This window comes from Ranitomeya imitator, chromosome 5, assembly GCF_032444005.1.
Source record: "Ranitomeya imitator isolate aRanImi1 chromosome 5, aRanImi1.pri, whole genome shotgun sequence".
Taxonomy (NCBI): domain Eukaryota; kingdom Metazoa; phylum Chordata; class Amphibia; order Anura; family Dendrobatidae; genus Ranitomeya; species Ranitomeya imitator.
In genome coordinates, this window is record NC_091286.1 from 590056452 (window position 1) to 590072300 (window position 15849).

Here is a 15849-nt window from a genome sequence, read left to right on the forward strand (position 1 = left end):
GGATACCAGGCCCACTGTGGGATCACATTAGACGACACTGCGAGGTGTGATTTCGGGCAGCGTGGACGCACAGGCGCAGCCAGGACGACAACAAATGATGTCAGAGGACGGGCAGCGCAAACTGTGCATGGCCAAGGGATAACATAACAGCGCAGGGTCCATGACGGAATCAAACAACGCTAAGGAGGCAGCGCACGGTGCCAAGGGGGTAGCAATGACGGCTGTGCTGTGTCACATTACAAAGGAAAGTCCCACCTCCGGGACGGTTGGACGGTGTGAGGGGACACATTACATGAGTGTGTAGTTCAGCGTTTGCAAGGAGCATAATTTCAAGAGCGACCTTTCCCTTGTGCAGTATTAGTGCTGCACATGGTGGCTCTTTCAGTAACAAACGCCTAGGGGGGGGGGGGACAGGTCCCCTTACATTTTAGTTGTGCCAGCGTGGCGGTCGCATGACACGTTGCCGGATACACAGCTGGGGATCAGCTGACGTTACTGAACCCCAATAACAGAGGAGCGACTGTTGACTGTGCACACAGCACTTCCAGGCACCAACTGGCGGTGTTAGAGCCCAGGGACAGCAGGAGGAGCAGATTGGAGGTATTGCCGCACACACAGCTGGGGATCTGCTGACGTTACTGAACCCCAATAACAGAGGAGCGACTGTTGACTGTGCACACAGCACTTCCAGGCACCAACTGGCGGTGTTAGAGCCCAGGGACAGCAGGAGGAGCAGAGGAACAGAGTGTAGGCCGAAGCCTGATTGGAGCAAGTTGAAAGGAAACCTTTAACCCCCCCCCCCAAGACGTTTGTAGCTGAAAGAGCCATGTTGTGCAGCACTAAGGATGCAAAAGGAAAAGGTTGCTCTTTTAATTATGCTCCTTGCAAACACCGAAGTAAACACTAAAAATGTGTCCCTTTATACCGTTAAACCGTTCCGGAGGTGCGAATTTCCTTCGTAATGGGACACAGCACAGCTGTCATTCCTATCCCCTTGATGCCGTGCGCTGCCTCCTCAGCGTTGTTTTAAGCTGCCACGGAGCCTGCGCTGTTCTGTTAGCCCTTGGCCATGCCCAATTAGCGCTGCCTGTCTTCTGACATAATTTGGTGTCAGGCTGTCAGTGCCTGTGCGTCCACGCTGCTCCAGATCCCACCTCGCAGTCTCATCTAACGTAATCCCACTGCGGGCCTTGGAACCATGGGCATGCACAGTGCATAACCTCGACTCTCACTCCCCTCCTTCCCTCTTCTTCAGACTGTGCGGTGTCACGGCCGTGGCATGCTAGGGATCAGCTGACGGCGCACAGTCTAAAGAAGGCGGAGGGAAATGAGCGAGAGCCCGAGGGGAAGATATGCACTGCGCATGCCCATGGATCCCAGGCCCGCAGTGTGACTCAATCAGAAGACACTGCGAGGCGGGATCTCGGGCAGCGCGGCCGCACAGGCGCAGCCAGCCTGACACCAAATTATGTCAGAAGACAGGCAGCGCAAATAGGGCATGCCCAAGGGATAACAGAACAGCGCAGGCTCCGTGACAGCTTAAAACAACGCTGAGGAGGCAGCGCATGGCACCAAGGGGGTAGGAATGACGGCTGTGCTGCGTCACATTACGAAGGAAAGTCCCAGCTCCGGGACGGTATAACGGTATCAGTGAACACATTTTATAAGTGTTAAGTTCTGCGTGTGCAAAGAGCTAAAAAAAAAGAGCTACCTTTTCCTTGTGCAGCATTACTGCTGCACAAGATGGCTCTTTCAGTAACAAACGACGGGGGGGGGGGGGACAGGTTCCCTTACATTTAGGTTGTTGTGCCAGCGTGGCGGTCGCAGGACACATTGCCGGCTACACAGCTGGGGATCAGCTGACGTTACTGAAACCCAATAACACTGGGTCGTATGTTTTTACTGTGCAGCCTGCACTTCTGAGCCGCAACTGGCGGTGTTGGAGCCCAGGAATAGCAGTTCAGGTGGTAGAAAGATGAACACAGCAGGAGACCTGGATGACACCCAATTACTTAATCAGGCAGAGGAGTGGCAAATTCCTGCGAGATCCAGGCCTGGTTCATTTTCAGGAAAGTAAGCCGGTCAACGTTATCGGAGGATAGTCGCATGCGACGGTCTGTTAGTACACCACCTGCGGCACTAAAGACACGTTCCGATAAGACACTAGCCGCAGGGCAAGCCAGCACCTCCAATGCATACTGGCTTAGCTCTGGCCATGTATCCAGCTTAGAGACCCAAAACTTGAACGGGGAAGAGCCGTCTGGGAGTACAGTAAGAGGGCAAGCCATGTAGTCTGTCACCATCTGACGGAACCGTTGCCTCCTGCTGACTGGAGCCGCCGGTGATGGTGTAGACATTTGGGGCGGGCACACAAAAGTGTGCCAGAGTTGTGCCATACTGGGCTTGCCTTGGGCAGAGGCACTGCTTCTGCTCCCTCTTTGGGCAGAGCCTCCCCCACTGCCTCGACGCACTGAGCTGCTTTGTAAAGCACTAGCAGCACTCCTCTCAGTTGGACAGGAGAAGATGATGGAATTCACCAGTGTGTCGTGGTACTCCCGCAATTTACGCTCCCGGGTCAACGCAGGGATGAGGTTTTGGACGTTGTCCCGGTAGCGAGGATCGAGGAGGGTGAACACCCAATAATCAGGCATGTTGAGAATGTGGTCGATGCGGCGGTCGTTTCTCAGGCACTGCAGCATGAAATCCACCATGTGCTGCAGAGTGCCAACCGGCCCAGAAACGCTGTCCCCTGCTTGAGACATGATCTCTGCCCGCTCGTCATCACCCCACCCTCGCTGTACACACTGACCACTGGACAATTGTGTCGCTCCCTCCTCTGGACGGAGCTCTTCCTCCTCCATTGACTCCTCCTCATCCTCCTCACAAATTGGCCCCTGCGTACCCCTTTGTGAGGAACCACGTGGCGCTGACTCTCCAGAAGCTGATGGAAAAGGTGACTCCTCATCCTCCACCTCTTCCACCACATCATCCCTTAACCCTTGCAAAGTTTGCTGAAGCAGGCAGATAAGGGGGACAGTCATGCTGACTAGTGCATCATCTGCACTTGCCATCCGCGTGGAATAATCAAAAGGACGCAAAACCTGGCAGACGTCCTTCATAGTGGCCCACTCTGTGGTTGTGAAGTCTGATCGGCGCTGACTGCGACTTCTTTGCGCCTGATGCAGCTGGTACTCCATAACTGCTTGCTGCTGCTCACACAACCGCTCCAACATATGTAACGTGGAATTCCACCGGGTAGGTAGGTCACATATGATGCGGTGTTCCGGAAGGCGGAATCGGCGCTGCAGAGCAGCAATGCGGGATCTGGCCAAGCTGGAACGCCGCAAGTGAGCACACTCTAGGCGGACCTTGTGCAGCAGGGCATCAAGATCCGGATAGTCCCTCAGAAAACTCTGCACAACCAAATTGAGCACATGTGCCAGACATGGGATGTGAGTGAGGTTGCCAAGGGCCAAAGCTGCCACCAGATTTCGGCCATTGTCACACACTACCATGCCTGGCTGGAGATTCGCTGGCAGTAACCACACATCGCTCTCCTGCTTTATGGCATTCCAGAGCTCCTGCGCTGTGTGGCTTCGATGCCCCAATGAAACTAGTTTCAAGACGGCCTGCTGACGTTTGGCCACGGCTGTGCTCATGTCGGTCATAGGTAAACGTTCACGGGTCCATGTGGGGGTGGACTGTGACGGATCCTGCAGAGAGGAATCAGAGGAACTGGTGTAAGAGGAGGAGTCGATGCGTACAGACTGGATTCCTGCAATCCTTGGAGTGGGCAGGACACGTCCTGCGCCACTCGCACGATCTGTACCTGGCTCAACAACATTAACCCAATGGGCAGTGAGGGAAACATATCGCCCCTGTCCATGCTGACTGGTCCACGCATCGGTGGTGAGGTGGACCTTGCTACTGACGGCGTTCAGTAGCGCATGTTTTATGTTTGCCTCAACATGCCTGTGCAGGGCAGGGACAGCCTGCCTGCTGAAGTAAAAGCGGCTGGGCACCTTGTACTGTGGGACTGCCAATGCCATCAAGTCACGGAAGCTGTCAGTCTCCACCAGCCTGAACGAGAGCATTTCCAGGGACAACAGTTTGGCAATGCCTGCATTCAGAGCCTGTGCTCGGGGGTGGTTGGCCGAGAATGCCCGCCTTTTCTCCCATGCCTGTACTACCGATGGCTGTAGAGTAGACTGGGAGTGTGAGGATGACTGGGAAGGTGGTGCTGTGGGTGGAATTACACAAGGTCTCTGGGAGGAAGCCAAACCAGCTGTGCGTGAGCTGGAGGAAGAGGCAACACGAGCTGAAGAGGTGGTAGCTGCCGCTGTTGGTTGGCCTACATCTTCAGTGTGTTTCTGTAACTCCACCGCGTGCCTGGTCCGCACATGTTTCCACATATTTGTGGTATTGAGGTTGCTGACATTTTTCCCTCTTTTTACTTTATGATGACACAGCTTGCATTTGACAAAACAAATGTCATCTGCAACTGTGTCAAAAAAGGACCAGGCACTGCAAGTCTTGGGAGCGCCCTTTTTGGCTTTGGAAAGAGACAGGCTCCTAACGGGTGCCAAAGTGGAGGCTACAGGCTCCGCAGTCTTCCCCCTCCCTCTCCCTCTTTGGCCCGTAAGAGGAAGCTCTTCCTCTGAGCTGCTCCCACCACCTTCCTGTTCCTCACGCCACGATGGATCAAGGACCTCATCATCTCCACTACCCTCTGCCACCAACTGCTCCTCCTGGGTAGTCTCAGCAGCACAGTACGCACGAGAAAGCGGCACCTGAGTTTCATCATCAGATGCGTACTGCGCTGTGGTCACCGGAGGCACTGGCCCACCTGCCTCTTCAGAGTCAGAGAGATAAAGCTTTTGGGCATCACTGCACACTGCCTCTTCTTCCATTTCTCCAATGCTGCTTGGCTGGCCCCCTGTTTCCAAGCCAAGAGATTCAGAGAACAGAAGTAGAGACGGCTCCTGTCCTGGGCTCTCTGACTGCCTGGCCAATTTGGCAGGTGGTGAAGAGACAGATGGCTGCTCTCCAGTGCTCTGTGCCTGAGAGGATGTGGCACTAACTGAAGTCGATGCCGAGGCGTTAGCTGCCATCCACCCGACAACGGCTTCAATTTGGTCTTCACGCAGCAGCGGTGCACGGCGCTCTCCGACAAAGCTGCGCATGAAGGACTGTTCCCTGCTGAAACTGAGTGACGACGAGTCACCGGCGCCCGCAGCAGGCACAGAATCACCACGTCCTCTCCCTGCTCCTCTCCCTGCTCCGCGCCCACGCCCACGTGCCTTACTCCCTGCCCTCTTCATCTTGGTTGACAGATAAAGATAAGCAGAAAAGTACTAAGGCCTTAGTGTGCTTATTCCTGTAATGCTCCTCCTAACAGGTGTAAGAAACACTAATGTTGTAAATTGTGGACTAAACTTTATTATTTTTCAAATGTGGCCTACACAAGTGTAAGTTGTGTTTGGTGAACTTAACCTTTTTTTTGGTGCAGATCGGGCTACAGAGCTAGTTTAAATCACACGGAGACCGTGCAGACAGCCGTAAACGGCGCTGCAAGGCCAAGAAACCCTCCTCTAGGTTATCCTATATAGTGTTTTTCCACTATTTAGCTGGATACAAGTGGAAAGACACTAATAGGAATTTTTTTTTTCAAATTTTAAACTGGCTGCACTATTTGAAAAAAAGGAAATTGTTTTTCAAGGTATGAGGCAGTAACGCACCCTGAGCTGAATCCAACCGGCTATGGCTGCACACAGACTACAGGGCGAGCTGGGCTCACACGGAGACCGTGCAGACAGCCGTAAACGGCGCTGCAAGGCCAAAAAACCCTCCTCTAGGTTATCCTATATAGTGTTTTTCCACTATTTAGCTGGATACGAGTGGAAAGACACTAATAGGAATTTTTTTTTTCAAATTTTAAACAGGCTGCACTATTTGAAAAAAAGGAAAATTTTTCTCAAGGTATGAGCCAGTAACGAACCCTGAGCTGAATCCAACCGGCTATGGCTGCACACAGACTACAGGGCGAGCTGGGCTCACACGGAGACCGTGCAGACAGCCGTAAACGGCGCTGCAAGGCCAAAAAACCCTCCTCTAGGTTATCCTATATAGTGTTTTTCCACTATTTAGCTGGATACGAGTGGAAAGACACTAATAGGAATTTTTTTTTTCAAATTTTAAACAGGCTGCACTATTTGAAAAAAAGGAAAATTTTTCTCAAGGTATGAGCCAGTAACGAACCCTGAGCTGAATCCAACCGGCTATGGCTGCACACAGACTACAGGGCGAGCTGGGCTCACACGGAGACCGTGCAGACAGCCGTAAACGGCGCTGCAAGGCCCAAAAACCCCCCTCTAGGTTATCCTATGTAGTGTTTTTCCACAATAGAGCTGGAGACTGGTGGAAAAACACTAATAGGAAATTTGAGAAAAAATGTGCAGCAGGCTGCACTAAGAGCAAAAAAGAACAACTGTGTGAGGCAGTGTGAACCCCCCCTGAGCTGAATACAACCGGGTATATGGCTGCACACAGACTACAGAGTGAGCTGCACACACACACACACAGAGACCTTGCAGAACGCTGTTAAAACAGCGCTGCAAGGCAAGAGCAAGGTGAACAGTGAAGAACACACAGCGTTTTGCTAAATTAGCCTTTGGAAAGGAAAATAAAGCAATTAGCTAGCTCAACTGGCCCTCAGTTAGAACACAGCGTCCTGTCCCTAACTGAAATCACAGCAGAGTGAGCGCAAAATGGCGGCAGCGCTTTTTTATAGTGCAGAGTGACATCATTTCAGCAGCCAATCCAAGCCTTGCCAGTACTTACATGCCCACCATGCTAAACAGGATGTGCCCACACTTTCATTCATTCCTCATTGGCTGCTGCGTTCAATTTGAATTCTGGGAACTTCCGATTCCGGTATCCGATACGCGGGAAGTATCGGAATTCGGTATCGGAATTCCGATACCGCAAATATCGGCCGATACCCGATACTTGCGGTATCGGAATGCTCAACACTAGTTATCACATAATGTTCCCGCCCTGCTATGTATAACGTAGCTCCAATCACTTTTAATCTGGTATTTCACAATAAACTCTGAAATTTGCAGAAAAATTATTTCTTTTGTGCTCTTCAGTCGATAAGACATTCAGGATGCCGAGTTCCAGCTCATGAATTGCCTGAATAAGTGAGGAATGTGGAATCCAAAAGACGTAGTGAAGAGATGGCACTCTGCGATCTGGCCAAAAAAAATCTTATTTATTTCATGAAGATTAAAAACATGGATGGATGCGGGGGAGCTGGTTCAGTGGTGAACGACGGCCGTTTCGCTTATTTCTTACACTTTAACGGGTCCCGCGAAACGGTTATCGTCCACTACTGTACCAGCTCCCCCACATCCATGTTTTTAATCTTCATGAAATAAATAAGATTTTTTACAAGTCCGCAGAGTGCCATCTCTTCTCTAAGGTATATTTGCTGGGTTTAGTGCCATTGTCGTAAGTGGATAATTCAGCAGGCCGGTGCTATGGCCAGTCAGTGAGTCTTATGACCTATTTAGTGCCTGACCCTATTCCAGTGGTGATTATTGATGCACTACACAGTGAATAAAGCTGCGCTGTAAAGCAGGAGTCACACACAACGTATAAAAAAACAGTCCGTTTTTCACGGCTGAGATTCGCAGAAATGTTCCCCAACAGTGATCTGTATGTCATTCGTGTGCAATGCGAGGATGCGATTTTTTTCTCATTAAAGTATCCGTGTGACATCCGTATGTCGAGAATTTCTCACCTGCTTGCATAATGGACATATAATGGATCCATGGCCTCAAATATTCGTGCAAGCATATATAGTCTATATATATACCACTGCATTACCAGCTCTATCCTCACCTACTGTATTCTCACCCATCCCTTGTAGATTGTGAGCCTTCACGGGCAGGGTCCTCACTCCTCCTGTACCAGTTATGACTTGTGTTGTTTAAGATTATTGTACTTGTTTTTATTATGTATACCCCTCCTCACATATAAAGCACCATGGAATAAATGGCGCTATAACAATAAATCATAATAAATAATAATAATAATATATACACTGCTCTAAAAAATAGAGGGAACACTAAAATCCCACACCCTAGCTATCACTAAATGAAATATTCCAGTTGTAAATCTTTATTCATTACATAGTGGAATCTGTTGAGAACAATAAAACCTAAAAATAATTAACGTAAATGACAACTAAAATCCCAAGAAGGTCTGGAGTTGGAATGATGCTCAAAATCAAAGTGGAAAATGAAGTTACAGGCTGATTCAACTTTAGTGGAAATGCCTCAAGACAAGGAAATGATGCTCAGCAGTGTGTGTGGCCTCCACGTGCCTGTATGACATCCCTACAATGCCTGGACATGCTCCTGATGAGGCGGCAGATGGTCTCCTGAGGGATCTCCTCCCAGACCTGGACTAAAGCATCCGCCAACTCCTGGACAGTCTGTACTACAATGTGACGTTGGTGGATCGTGCGAGACATGATGCCCCAGATGTGTTCAATCGGATTCAGGTCTGGGGAACGGGCGGGCCAGTCCATAGCTTCAATGTCTTCATCTTGCAGGAACTGCTGACACAATCCAGCCACATGAGGTCTGGCATTGTCCCGCATAAGGAGGAATCAGGGCCAACTGTACCAGCATATGGTCTCACAAGGGGTCTGAGGATCTCATCTCGGTACCTAATGGCAGTCAGGCTACCTCTGGTGAGCACATGGGGGGCTGTGCCGCCCTCCAAAGAAATGCCACACCACACCATTACTGACCCACTGCCAAACCGGTCATGCTAAAGGATGTTGCAGGCAGCAGATCACTCTTCACGGCGTCTCCAGACTCTGTCACGTCTGTCACACGTGCTCAGTATGAACCTTCTTTCATCTGTGAAGAGCACAGGGTGCCAGTGACTAATTTGCCAATCCTGGTGTTCTGTGGCAAATGCCAAGCATCTTGCACGGTGTTGGGCTATGAGCACAACTCCCACCTGTGGACAATAGGCACTCAGACCATCCTCATGGAGTTGGTTTCTAACCGTTTGTGCAGACTCCTGCACATTTGTGGCTTGCTGATGGTCATTTTGCAGGGCTCTGGCAGTGCTCCTCCTGTTCCTCCTTGCACAAAGGCTGAGGTGGCAGTCCTGCTATTGGGTTGTTGCCCTCCTACGGCCCCCTCCACATCTCCTGGTGTACTAGCCAGTCTCCTGGTAGCTCCTCCAGCCTCTGGACACTACGCTGACAGACACAGCAAACCTTCTTGCCACAGCTCGCATTGATGTGCCATCCTGGATGACCTGCACTACCTAAGCCACATGTGTGGGTTGTAGAGTCCGTCTCATGCTACCATGAGTGTGAAAGCACAACCAACAGTCAAAAGTGACCAAAACATCAGCCAGAAAGCATTGGTAATGAGATGTGGTCTGTGGTCCCCACCTGCAGAACCACTCCTTTATTGAGTGTATCTTGATAATTGCCAATAATTTACATATGTTGTTTATTCTATTTCCACAACATCATGTGGACAGTTTGATTTCACAGAAGTTTGATTTACTTGGAGTTATATTCTGTTGTTTAAGTGTTGCCTTTATTTTTTTGAGCAATGTATATATATGTATCTACCTATACTATGTGTAGACATCTATTCTATTTTAAGCGGTCAGTGTGATTTTACATTACACCGCACTGAATTGCCGGCTTTTCTATAGGTCATCGCAGTGTATTTCTCGCAAGTCACACTAATGGTCCGTGTGGTGTGCGAGTTTTTATCACACCCATAGACTTTCATTGGCGTATTTTGGATGTAATTCAGTGACAATCACAGCATGCTGCAATTTCCTCCGCACGTATAACCCAGCCGAAAAAACTACGGAAGATGGGAGATGCCCCATAGATTAACATTGGTCCGAGTGATATGCGATTTTTTAACGTATAGCACTCATCCGTATTTCTCACTAGTGTGACTCCGGCCTTATGCTCATAGTTTAATTCATCCACTTCCAGAGCTAAAAATAGTTGATCAGTGAAGGTGCAATATCAATTCATGCCCACACTGATCTGACATTGATGATTTATCCTCACAGCTTTAAATCTCAATTCCTTTAAAATTCCTCCTAAGGTCCTGTTCCCAATTTGTTTTAGGTGTGTCCAGGTATTCTATCTGAATCCTGAAAAATGTGATCCAAGCAAATCTCTCAATGGAGTTATCAGCTGCTACAAGACTTCAAAGTTCAAAATCATTTAATTTCAGAATAGAGCACAAAAAAGTCATTTCAACTTTGCTTGTGTTATAGCGGGGCGTGGCTCTGTTGGGATCCTTTTTTTTTTCAAAAATTCAGATGGAAACACCAAATACACTGGAGAAACAGAGTGTGATTAGGCCTGATCATAGCAGCCTTCAATAATACAGAAGGACTACTGGTATAGTCATTTTGACTACTTACTTGCAGTAGTTCTAGTCAGGGTTCACGAGTCCAGTAGTCCTAGTGTTAAATGGAATCTGTCACCAGGATTTTTCTATGTAATCTTAGTACAGCATAAGGTAGAAGCTGATATACTTATTTCAGTGATGTGTCACTTATTATGCTGTGTGGTGGTTCAATACAATGAGTGTTTTAATACATTGAGTGCATATTGGTCCACCCACACCCCCAGCATTAATAAGCAGCTTACTGTCAATATACAATACACACTAAAAGCTGTGGTGAGGTCAGGGAAGCTTTCTGATCTCTGCTTCATGGTACATCTAAAAACTGGTTGTGTCACAACTGCCGGACCCAGTTATCTAAGTAAAATATCACGGAATCAGGGTTTCTTTCCTACATTATGTTGCTCTCAGAAGAGGTAGCAAAAATCTAGTGCCAGATCCCCGTTAATTCTTGGTACCTCTGTAAATCCTATATAATGTAATTGTACAAACTACAATAGTAACAATTTTGCATTGTTATATGATTCTTGGGGGCTCAAATTCATCTGAAGAGGGTCAGGCATGGACATTGTCATTTTATTTATTTTTATGGTGCTGACGGAAACAGCCAAGCCATGCATTCAGATACAATTAATGGAGAGGATTGGGTGATATCGGTCATTCACACAGTTGCTCCTAATGGAAGCACATTAGTTAAGTCCAAGTGGATAGATTGAGGGAATTCTTCATAGTCCCTTGATCGGGCGTAACCCATTTAGTCATTACGAAATTTATAGTCATGTTTTTTATTCTTTTTTTTTTAAATTAATTTATAGTGATGAGAAAATCTACCAAAATCCAAATTTTAAGGTTTGCTCGATTTTGTTCAGAAAATATCCAGACCCCATAGCAATATAATCATAGTGGTTTAAAATAAAAAATATACTAATATCATCTCCACTCACCAGCTTTGCTGCTGTAGTTTCCCACCCCGTGATAACGACGTGCTTTGCCCAAGACCTAATCCGGGCAGGAAGCATCACCATAAAATGAAGTAAGAAATGGAAGAAGACATTGCCCAACATAAAAACCAAAAGAGACCGGAAGGAGCCAGCAGAGGTGGCGAGGTGAATATGTCATTTTTTAAATTGAAAAAGTAAAAAACTCACCAGTCCTGCCAATAGTTTGCCCACTCTGCTCTATGTATCGACTGGAGGGTGTCGTATCCTGGTGGCAGAGTCGGCACAAACAGGTAAGGAGAAAGGACGTCCACGTTATTAATAATGAAGTCCATAGCATGCTATTATTAAGGACAGTTGTTCCGCTTGAAACGCGTAAGAGTTTTTAAAATTTCCTTCACCAACTTTTTTTTTCTAATTTTAATGGATTATTAAAATGAAATAATGTTTTACGGATGGGTGGTTGTGCTGGACTTCCTTTACTCTTACCTATTTTTTATACTTTAACCCCTTTCTCTATTCTCTGCAATCCATCTAAATGGCCATATTTCTTGATTTGCACCAAATCAATAACAAACAAAATTTGTTTTCAAGCAAATCTTAATAAAAAAAAGGTTCAATTCAATTCTGTCTCAAACAAATTTGATCATATATATTACATTATATTACGTCTTCCATCCTCCATATTAATTAATACTTGATATGAAATTGTCAGACATTTATTGACAGTATTATTTAATATATTCTATATGGAAATATGCTTATGAACTCAGTGTAATTTACTGTCATTTGAATCATGATGTTAAAATAGATTTTAAACACAAAAAGTCTGAACATCATGACCAGGTTTCTGGAATAGTCTCCTTACATTTTCAATGTATCCCAATCCTGCCTGGACTATGGAGGAGTGTATATATTACGTTACGGTAGCGTACTAAATAAACAATTTACCCAAAATAGGCCGCACGAGTGGGAATAAAGCGTAATATCACTGCTCATCAAACGTCTGATGAATAATGAGGATAATTACTCAGTAAGCCATATATGCCAAGTGACTCAAAAAGGAATACCACGAATGATGTCATGAATCCTGTCCATTCCTCCTTCATGTGGGGACTTGAGAAATTTTGGGGGTGGATAATGAATCTCATTAATTTATCATGCCAATGTGCTTGGTTTAAAAAGGCATAAATGATGAAATTGTAATAATGGAATAGTGAAGAAAAACTGTAGGAAAACTCATATCTCATGTTAGTCCTAGATGGAGAAGATGTCTTCAGCCATCTTTCTTTCTGACCTAGTGGAAATATTATCTTCATGCCTGGAAATATTATTAACCAGTAATAATTCCAGGCTTATTTTCTCCTGCTATGTGTCCTTCCTTTCACTTCCAACTGGTTAGCAGCTGGTGCACTGTGTATTCACAAATACGGGTTCCAGACATAATTATAATTAGCACTTAAAAAAAAGGATTTATACTGACATTGTGGCATTTTGAAAATATAGTAATGGAACACAGCTCAGAACAGGATTCCCTTATTACTATGCTGCTCATATTAGGGGAATTCATCTAGCACGTTCCAAAACTTTCCTGGCATATAAAAGTTAGAAATATTTTTAGAAAATACAGTTATGCAGAAATGTTTTGATTTTGGGTGTCTTGTGACAGCTCTGACAAGTTTTTAAAAAGTGAAGTCAAACCGATTTATGCTAGAAATTGGCAAAAACTATTGCTGAAATCTTCTCCAGCTCATTTTTAGAGTAGATTTTTGACTGTGGTATACCGTGGGGCCAAAAAATGAGCGAATTATGGAACCTGACAGCAGAAACATGCTGCTCGATCCAAGGGCAGCAAATATCGGACATTGGCTGTATGTTTTCAGCCATATGTTTAACTCTGAAACACTACTGCGTGTCAGAGAAAAACATAGTTTAATATCCAGGGACTAAGCCATACTAAAAGATTGACCCTAATTGCCTTAGTACAGGCATTGCAAACTAGGGTTCCTTTGATCCTTGTGGTTCCTTCAGGGATTTTTCCCAAAAGTGCAAACTATTTCCTAACCATAATTTGCTGATTGATTGGGTCCAACTTCTGGGACCCTCAGCAATTCTGTGAATGAAGCACTGGAACCCAGAAAAAAGGGCTTTGAAGAAACCAATTGTAACAATGGTGTTTGGACTTTTAGACCTTCTAGACCTGTCCTCTGCCTTCAACATAGTTGACCACTGCCTCCTACTGCAGATCCTATCTTCCTTTGGTGTCAAAGACATCGCCCTATCCTGGATCTTCTCATACCTTACCAACTGCACATTTAGCATTTCCTACTCCCATACTACCTCTTCATGTCACCCCATCTCTGTTGGTGTCCCTCAAGGCTATGTCCTAGGACCTCTTCTCTTCTCAATCTATACCATTGGCCTGGGACAACTCATAAAGTCCTATGGCTTCCAGTACCATCTATATGCCTATGCCGCTCAGATCTACCTCTCTGGCCCAGATGTCACCTCTCTGCTCTCCAGAATCCCAGAGTGTCTACCAGCCATATCCACCTTCTTCTCCTTTCGCTTCCTCAAGCTCAATGTGGACAAAACTGAACTAATTATCTTTCCTCCTCTTGCACACCTTCCCTACTTGATCTATCTATCACAATAAATGGATTCACACTTTCCACCATCCCGGTAATCCACTGCTTCGGAGTAACCCTTGACTCTGCCTGTCCTTTAAGCTGCACATCCAAGATCTCGCCACCTCCTGTCCCCTCCAACTCAAAAATATTTCCAGAATTCGTCCTTTCCACAACCCTCACTCTACCAAAATGCTTGTGCATGCCTTGACTACTGCAACATCCTCCTTTGTGGCCTACCCTCTAACACTCTCGCACCCCTCCAGTCCGTCCTTAACTCTGCTATCCGACTAGTTACTCTCTCTCCTCGCTACACTCCTGCTTCCCCTCTTTGCAAATCCCTTCACTGGCTCCCAATTTCCCAGCATATCCAGTTTAACTACTAACACTGACCTAAAAAGCCATAACCGTATATTTCCGAACTAATCTCTCAATATCTTCACTCACGTAATCTCCGATCCTCCCAAGACCTCCGTCTCTCCTGCACGCTTATTTGCTCCTCACCCAATTGCCTTCAAGACTTCCCCCGAATATCCCCCATCATCTGGAATTCTGTGCCCCAACACTTCCTGTTATCTGCCACATTTGGATCCTTCAAACGGAACCTGAAAACCCATCTCTTCAAAGAAGCTTACAACCTGTAATGACCACACAACCACCTCAACACCATCGGAGCTATCACAACCCCCCACCTACTGTCTTTTTCCCCACAATCCTGTAGAATGTAAGCCAGCAAGGGCAGGGGCACCTCCCCTCTGTATCAGTCTGTTATTGTTAGTTTTGTTTACCGTAAGTGATATTTGTATTTTGGTGTAACCCAATGTCATGTACAGCACCATGGAACTAATGGTGCTATATAAATAAATAATAATAATAATCCGTAAGTGGCCAACACTGAACAGAGACCATTCAAGCGAGAAATTCCAAGAGCTTCAACTGAACTAATTAACTCTTGCATTACTAGCAAAGAAAAAATCTGAACTTTTTAATTCAATGGTGAAGTACTTCTAACTAGTGCAAGAGTTCGTGAAACCAGACACCGTGGTCTTCTGGCCCCTCTCTGTCTCGGTATCCCCGTGGTACCAATCTTAAATTGAGGTCAAATTAGGGGCAAACAACAGGAAAAGTGTCATCAATTATGCTATAAATAAATAATGAAGAAGAAAAATTGACGTGGGGTAACCTGTATTTTTGATAACCAGCCATGGAAAAACTGACAGCTGTGGGCTGCAAACCTCAGTTGTCAGCTATAGCAAGGCTGGTTATCAAGAATAGATGGGTCCCCATGCAGTTTTTTTTAATTATTTAAATAAACAATTTAAAAAATGGTGCGGGGTCTCCCCATTTTTTACATCCAGCCAAACTAAAGCTGCCAGCTGGTATTCTTGAGCTAGTAAGGGGCCCCATTGTAAAGGTTGTTTAGGGTCCCAACATTCAGACTCTTAGTGATCAGCAAGTTATCCCCTATCACTTGGATAGGGGATAACTTGCAATTTTGACAAAACTATGTTAAACCTTTGCTAGAAAGCAACAAGACCTGTCACTTTTAAAATAAGGTAGGCAAACTGATTTCAACCTGCTCATAAATACTGCATAAATCAGTGAATACATCTAAGTCATATGATAGCATTCAGCAACCTTTCTAGAATGACTTTCCTGCCTCTGCACCAAAATAACAAATATGAAAAGAAAATTGAATTGATGCTAATCCTTGTCCACAGCAAGGTCCACATAATAATAAGCTTTCATAGCAGCTACTTTGTAGGAATATATGTGAAATGTTATTTAGATTGAAAAATGTATATATTAAAG